The sequence below is a fragment of the Rana temporaria genome, chromosome 5 (assembly GCF_905171775.1).
Source record: "Rana temporaria chromosome 5, aRanTem1.1, whole genome shotgun sequence".
In the NCBI taxonomy this organism is placed as follows: Eukaryota; Metazoa; Chordata; class Amphibia; order Anura; family Ranidae; genus Rana; species Rana temporaria.
Window position 1 is genome coordinate 98,795,325 of NC_053493.1, and position 8,056 is coordinate 98,803,380.

General features: G+C 41.2%; 1 long non-coding RNA gene across 1 annotated transcript; it reads right to left on the reverse strand.

Moving 5' to 3' along the window:
- Window positions 1-2,048: 2,048 nt before the first annotated feature.
- Window positions 2,049-4,083, reverse strand: LOC120939583. The gene is made up of 2 exons (XR_005749277.1): window positions 4,041-4,083; window positions 2,049-2,261 (listed from the first exon to the last, which is right to left on the reverse strand). It is a non-coding gene; the product is annotated as an uncharacterized LOC120939583 (long non-coding RNA).
- Between the last annotated feature and the right edge of the window lie 3,973 nt (window positions 4,084-8,056).

Here is an 8,056-nt window from a genome sequence, read left to right on the forward strand (position 1 = left end):
TGTTAATACTACTGCTGCTTCTGCTGCTGCTGCCCCGTCAATACACCTATGTCAGCAGTTATTTCACACCCTATATACTCTTATTAAGACTGCTGTTCATCATGGCACCTCTTGCCCGAGTGATTTGACACTGTATTGTCAATGTCTACTACTACTATTACAGCTCAGTCAAGACACCTGTGTCCCAATTTTTTGGTACACTATTGACTACTATGACCACTACTGATGCTGTAAAGTATTCCCCAAGTGTTTTTATGCTATGTATTACTATTACCACTACTGCTTGTAAATCATGCCTGTGTGATACTTAGTGGGAATGCTTTAATAAGCATTCCCAGTATGGATACCCGTAAATGTATTAATCTTAATTAGTGTGAATGCTTTAATAAACATTTCCAGTATTGATATACGTAAATTTAGTAATCTTATTATTCCTTACGTTTTTTGGTTCTGCGTAACTTCGGCATACTTTCAGCTATTGAGACCATTCAACTGTAAAAATGTTCGTCTCTTTCAGCTAATGATGGGACTTCTTCAAGTTTTTTTCTACTTTTTACACTTTTATAAATTTTAAGCTTTTAGACCCTTTTTTTAACATTGAAGTCAATGAGAACATCCTTTTCCCCTTTGAATTCACATGCCCTGCCAAAAGTTTCAGCTACTTCATACTTTCACTTACAGACACTGAAAAAACTGTAAAGCGGTCACAAAATATTTAGCTATCCGGCTATGACTTTTCAGATCGTCATCGTTTACAATTTTTTGTTGAAAACGCAATTTACGTTTTGCGAATTTTTCACAAAAATGCGATAGGTTATAATGTAATCCTATGGAGGGGATTTAGAGTCTGTCATGTGACCTTAACATTGGAGATCTTTGTAATTAAAAATATCTTTACAAAAAGGGGAAACAAAATGGTCTCACGCCCACAAGATCTACTTTTCATACACAATTTTTATATCAAAACGTAGCTATGCTTGTCTGGTTTCTGGCAATGTGATCAATTCTGCGATACGTATTTTAGTTTTAGTTATTGGAGCAACAGCCAGAAATTATGTCTCATAGACTCTCATGTTAAATTATCTAAAAAATGTTGCTGCAAAACTCACAAAGACGCTCTTTTCTAAATCGCAGACATGGCCACATTTTTAAGTTTATCAACATAAATTTCATATCAATGCGTTCACAAGGGCCGTGTATTTCAAACGGTGTAGTCGTTGTATCGATCGCATGTACGGTTGAGGATTTATTAAGCTTTGTTTGGAGGCTTAAATCATGTATTTGATCTGTGAATTAAAAGCGTTTGTAATGTTATTTCTTTCCATAAATAACTTTCCTGACCTCAGTGCAATATTCCTCCTCACTGACCTGGGGGGGAGGGGAAACCTCTTGAGGGGGGAGGGGCGACCAGGAAGTCAGCATACTCTATACTTTGCAGATAGAGAAAGAAGCTGTGTGTCCTAAAGATAGTGTAGTGGTTATGGTGAATGTCTTTGGCAAGGGGCTCAGCAATTAAGCTATTCAGCATTCCCACTCGCATTTTCCTCAGGAAATGCATTGTCTAGTTACATTATATTTTAATACTACTGCTGCTGCCTCCATGCTGAGTAAAGCTTCATGACCTCTCTGGCACAGCGGATTCACCAACAGCCTCCGCTTCAAGCTACCAGACCGGATCGTAACAGCAAGTGTAACTAAAACAATTAACCTTATGTTAAACCCTGGTTTGCGGCCTTTATACTGCAACCATTAGGCTGTCTGCAAGAGCAAATCTGCACTCTCTCTCTCTTTCTTGCTCTCTCTCTCTCTCTGTATATATATATATATATATATTGTTGCTTTTGTTATGTTCATTTTTCAACAGTTTATTTTGTGTTCGTCGTGTCTGTGTCCGTGTGCTTTAGTTTGTCCTAGGTTTGTGTTAAATAAAATGATAGTATAAAATGTTTTTGCTTATTATGAAGTTAGATGTGTTGATGTTGATTTGTTCGATGTGAAGTTAGATGTGTTGAAAAACCTAAAAATCGATCTCAAAAAGAAATGAAACATTTCCAAAAAATAACATTTTTTAATCAAAAAATTAATTCAGACATAGCTGAGCATGAGCTTCTGAAGCCTTTCCAGCTCAGCAAGATATTCTAATTGCTGCTGGTCTAGCTGCGTATTTTGCTGGACCAGGTAGCGAATTTGTTGATGATTTCCCTTAATCCTCAGATGTGTCTTCTTTAGCAGCGCGTGCTGCTGCATCATCTTTCTTGCTACTGTTAGGATATAATAAAAAAACATTTGGATTTCAAAGAACGTTACCAAATAAATAAAATATTTTTTTTGCTTATTAATCAATCATTATCATGTGTATACACTTGTTATGTGTCTAACACATCCCGGGAGTGCAGAATTATTAGGCAAATGAGTATTTGGACCACATCATCCTCTTTATGCATGTTGTCTTACTCCAAGCTGTATAGGCTCGAAAGCCTACTACCGATTAGGCATATTAGGTAATGTACATCTCTGTAATGAGAAGGTGTGTGGTCTAATGACATCAACACTCTATATCAGGTGTGCATAATTATTAGTCAATTTCCTTTCCTTTGGCAAAATGGGCCAAAAGAAGGACTTGACAGACTCTGAAAAGTCCAAAATAGAGAGATATCTAGCAGAGGGATGCAGCACTCTTAAAATTGCAAAGCTTCTGAAGCGTGATCATCAAACAAAAGAAACGTGTGGAAAAACAAAGGCGCAAAATAACTGCCCATGAACTGAGAAAGGTTAAGCGTGCAGCTGCCAAGATGCCACTTGCCACCAGATTGGCCATATTTCAGAGCTGCAACATCACTGGGGTGCCCAAAAGCACAAGGTGTGCAATACCCAGAGACATGGCCAAGGTAAGAAAGGCTGAAAGACGACGACCACTGAACAAGACACACAAGCTGCAACGTCAAGACTGTGCCAATAAATATCTCAAGAAAGATTTTTCTAAGGTTTTATGGACTACTGAAATGAGAGTGAGTCTTGATGGGCCAGATGGAAGAGCCCGTGGCTGGATTGGTAAAGGGCAGGGAGCTCCAGTCCGACTCAGACGCCAGCAAGGTGGTGGTGGAGTACTGGTTTGGGCTGGTATCATCAAAGATGAGCTTGTGGGGCCTTTTCGGATTGAGGATGGAGTCAAGCTCAACTCCCAGTCCTACTGCCAGATTATGGAAGAGACCTTCTTTAAGCAGTGGTACAGGAAGAAGTCACCATCCTTCAAGAAAAACATGATTTTCATGCAGGACAATGCTCCATCACACGTGTCAAAGTACTCCACAGCGTGGCTGGCAAGAAAGGGTATTAAATAAAAAAAAGTAATGACATGGCCTCCTTGTTCACCTGATCTGAACCCCATTGAGAACCTGTGGTCCATCATCAAATGTGGGATTTACAAGGAGGGAAAACAGTACACCTCTCTGAACAGTGTCTGGGAGGCTGTGGTTGCTGCTGCACGCAATGTTGATGGTGAACAGATCAAAACACTGACAGAATCCATGGATGTCAGGCTTTTGAGTGTCCTTGCAAATAAAGGTGGCTATATTGGTCACTGATTTGTTTTTGTTTTGTTTTTAAATGTCAGAAATGTGTATTTGTGAATGTTGAGATGTTATATTGGTTTCACTGTTAAAAATAAATCATTGAAATGGGTATCTATTTATTTTTTGGTTAAGTTGCCTAATAATTCTGCACAGTAATAGTAGTCACCTGCACACACAGATATCCCCCGAAAATAACTAACACTAAAAACAAACTAAAAACTACTTCCAAAAAAATTCAGCTTTGATATTAATGAGTTTTTGGGGTTCATTGAGAACATGGTTGTTGTTCAATAATAAAATGAATCCTCAAAAAATACAACTTGCCTAATAATTATGCACTACCTGTATACTTCTAGCATCAATACCATATTATGGTTCTACAATCTGACAGGTGCGCTTTATATGTTGTCCATTTTTATATCTACATTTTGTTGTTGAAATGTTATTAATCATTGTGCACATATTTACCTTCCTGAGCGAGGCTCACAGGACCGCTCTCTTCCTCCTGCTCTTCTGCTTGAGAAGTTGGGGTGGTGGGGGGGGGAATCTCCTCAGCTTGCTCCTCAGCAGGAGCTGGGGTTGGGGAGTGGGAGGGCCCTGGCTGCTCCTCTTCATCCATCTCCTCCTCTGCCGCATCCTCCTCTGCCGCATCCTCCTCCTCCTCCTCATCGGCCTGGCGCCTTCTGCGCTTGGCGCGGATAACTGGCATTGGAGCTCCTATAATAACACAATGTTCATATATTATAAAAATGTTTTCTAATGACGTATGCAAATTCTGTGTACTGTGCTGTATTGTATATGAATACAAATTGATTTATATAGACAGTTAACCAATGGGACAATGTTATATTAAAGGGTCTTGTGGGCACTACAGGGGACTGAGCGTGAGCTGGGATGCAACCATGTTAAAATGAGCTGTTTTTGTCTCCTTTGTTTTGTTCAGACCATCTCATGTTAAAAAAAGGGCCTGATGGAGCACACGGGATTACTATAACAACCCCACTCCTAACACAGGAATTTAGTGGTAATCTATATATATAAAACTCAACGTGTGTGTGTGCATAAATGTATGTATGTATGTATGTATGTATGTATGTATGTTCCAGCATCACGTACAAACGGCTAAAGATATTTATATGAAACTTGGCACACAGGTTACTTATATGTCAGCCACAAACATAGGATAGGTGGTTTAAACCTTACCCACCCCCACTTGCCATGGTCGGGGTTTTTCTTTAAAGTCCCATGCAAAGCAATGGGAAAATTATGTTCCCACATAACTTCTGTGTTCCTGTCTGCTGCCCCATGTCTTTTTTCAACAGTACTATGAATACCTTGGCCGGTGGTGATATATGTTAGCACAACATGGCATCTTGGTTAACAACATCTGACCTTACATGAATTACATATGACCTTACATAACTGTCACCAAAGGAGCTGCGGTGGCTCCACGCGATTGCCACTGCACTGACAACTGATTCACCTCTGCAGCTAGGGGTTCGGATCCCGCTCTCGGCTACCTGTGAATTGAGTTTGGTGGTCTCAGCCCCGCCCGTGGTGGGTGTGCTATGCGAGGTTGGGTTGGGAGGACCCCCTCACACCCGCCATTGCCAACCGGGGCATGGAGAAAGGTGGCAGATTGCCTCTGGGGGAGGCCTCCCAACTCCTGCAGGCCGGCTCCTCTCTCTTTCGAGTTCACGCACAAAATACACTTTTTTAAAAAAAAACATAACTGTCAACAATAACTTACCTGGATGATATTTAGCCCGAAGACGTCTGACATGAACCATTTGGCGCCTCTTCAGGTCAGACCACTTCTTAACAATGGCCTTGTGGTCATGTTGGCCGCCAAAGTCAGCGATTAGGGCGCTGACCACAGCCCTTTTCTCTGGCTGCCTCCGCAGCTCATCGTATCCTGTTTCCAGGAACTTCTGCAAGATGAAGAACAAAGTATATTGTAATACTTCTGTTGACAGCCTTATGGATATATGACGTAAATGTATGCTATTCAACAATTGGAAGCATTCTCGCCTTATTAATCAATGACAGGGGTAACATGAAAGATTTTATATCCTGCCATTTCGGTCGCCACCTTTTTTGCATAAATATAGCAGCCATTATCATTTGCATAATTATGAATATATTATTAACAACACAGGATACACGTATAGGGGAGATATGCGTTGCTAACTCTTTTCCCTGTCAGGAGCCTAACGCCCCGGGGGGTCAGAGACGGGACCTTTTTCGGAGGACCACTGACGTATGTACCCGTCGCAGTTTTTTGTGATGTCACTCTTTAGGTGTGTGCACATTTTTCACTGCATCCGGGTGGAGTTTTTGGGTTGTGTTTTGCACGCCACAGGCTTTTCAACAGGAAAAAAACAGCTGGAGGCAGAATGGTTGCAAAACACTACGTGTTTGTTACTTAACTCTGGGTTTCAAGACCAGTCCACCTCCAGCTGTTGCAAAACTACTACTCCCATCAGCCACGGTCTGTCAGTGCATGCTAAGAATTTTACTTTTGCTGCATCTAGGGTGCCACAGTTTAGAGACCCGTGCATAAAGGCCTGAAAAATGGGGGCCTGCAGAACTTACAATACTAGAAGTGCCAGCATTCCCAGGCATGCTGGAAGTTGTAGTTCTGCAACATCTAAAGGGCAATATGTATTCGAACGTCCTTGGGCCTTGAGGACACTGAAGTCAGGACGTTCGCATATGTCCTATGTCCAAAAATTTTTTAAATTCATTATGCTAAATAACAAGGAAAAGTGCCTAAATACACATTTGCCAACCAGGGTGTCTGCAGCTGTCCAGGCATGCTGGGACTTGTAGTTTTGTAAAAGCAGGAGACACATTTTTTGTGAAATACTAATATATGATCATATATACTAACTTTTAAACTAGACTAAAATGCTGGGCTGGGCTGGGACTTGTAGTTTTGTAAAAGCAGGAGACACATTTTTGGTTAAATACTAATATCTGATCATATATACTAACTTTTAAACTAGACTTAAATGCAGTTGAAGATGATGAAATAACAGTGGTCAAAATACTTACACAAATCAGCAACTTTTCCTCAGACTTAGTGAAATTGCTTCCAACCATGTTGCTGTGTGATTGCGCTGCGATCATAAGTTGGAAACTGGCAAGGCTCCAGGAAATGGTCGCGTGTTGTTCGCGCAATTGCGCATGCGCGATCGAAAAATCGCAATCGCAATATGTATTTTGGTTAAAATATCATACATATTCGATTTCAGAGTGCTGCTACAGCAGTTTTCGAAATATCTGCAATAAATTTCGCATTCGCATGTTGCGATATTTCGATAAAATATCTGGAATATTCTGAGCCAATCAGAGCGCTCCTCCAGCATATCTCGAAATTGCGCAATAAATATCGCATTCGCATGTTGCGATATTTCGATAAAATATCACGAATATTCTGAGCCAATCAGAGCGCTCCTCCAGCATATCTCGAAATTGCGCAATAAATATCGCATTCGCATGTTGCGATATTTCGATAAAATATCACGAATATTCTGAGCCAATCAGAGCGCTCCTCCAGCATATCTCGAAATTGCGCAATAAATATCGCATTCGCATGTTGCGATATTTCGATAAAATATCACGAATATTCTAAGCCAATCAGAGCGCTCCTACCGCAGTTATTAAAAAATCGCAATTATTTTCGCATTCGCAATAGCGAAAAATCGCATTCAATTAATTTCGATAAAATATCACGAATATTCGAATTTAGCGAATATATCTCGAATATTCGAATATATATTCGAGATATATCGCGAAATCGAATATGGCATATTCTGCTCAACACTAGTGATGAGTGGTAGTGCTGGTGGGAAGTTGGAATCAGTGGCAGTGCTGGGGGGAGTTCTGATCAGCCAACTTAGGTGCTCTTGATCAAGGTCATCTGCTGATCTGAGAAATGTAGTGGGGACTTTTAATGGCAACTATAATCACTAATCACAGGTAGTGTTACTCACCATGTCTCTGGCCTCACTTTGTCTCCAACTTTGTGGTGTCTCGCAGCAGTGACACCTATGCCGAAATCAGGAGATATGGTCTCCTACAGCCCCTCCCACTTCACATTCATTACCAGTCAGCTGACCTCTAGTCTAGTCTAGCCCATGCCGTAAACTGAATGGCCAGCTGCGGAATGGCTGTGTGGGCGGCCGCATGCCCCAGGAACAGCCCAGCTGGTGGCCACAGGCTCCAGGGACAGCTCTGTTGGGTGGCCACTAAAAGGCTGGGAGAGCAGTTCAGGATTCAGGAACAGCCCAGGATTCGGTGGCCCCTGGCAATTCGTCATTCGACCCCCAGGTTGAGAACCAATGGTTTAGCATGTATAGTGGTAGTGTATAGAGCAAGCTTTTGCAAAGCTTTTGACAAGCTTCAAGCCTTTGACAAGGCTTTATTTTCAGCTATGACTATAGTGTACTTTTAAAGAACTTAAATCATTAGAATCTGAC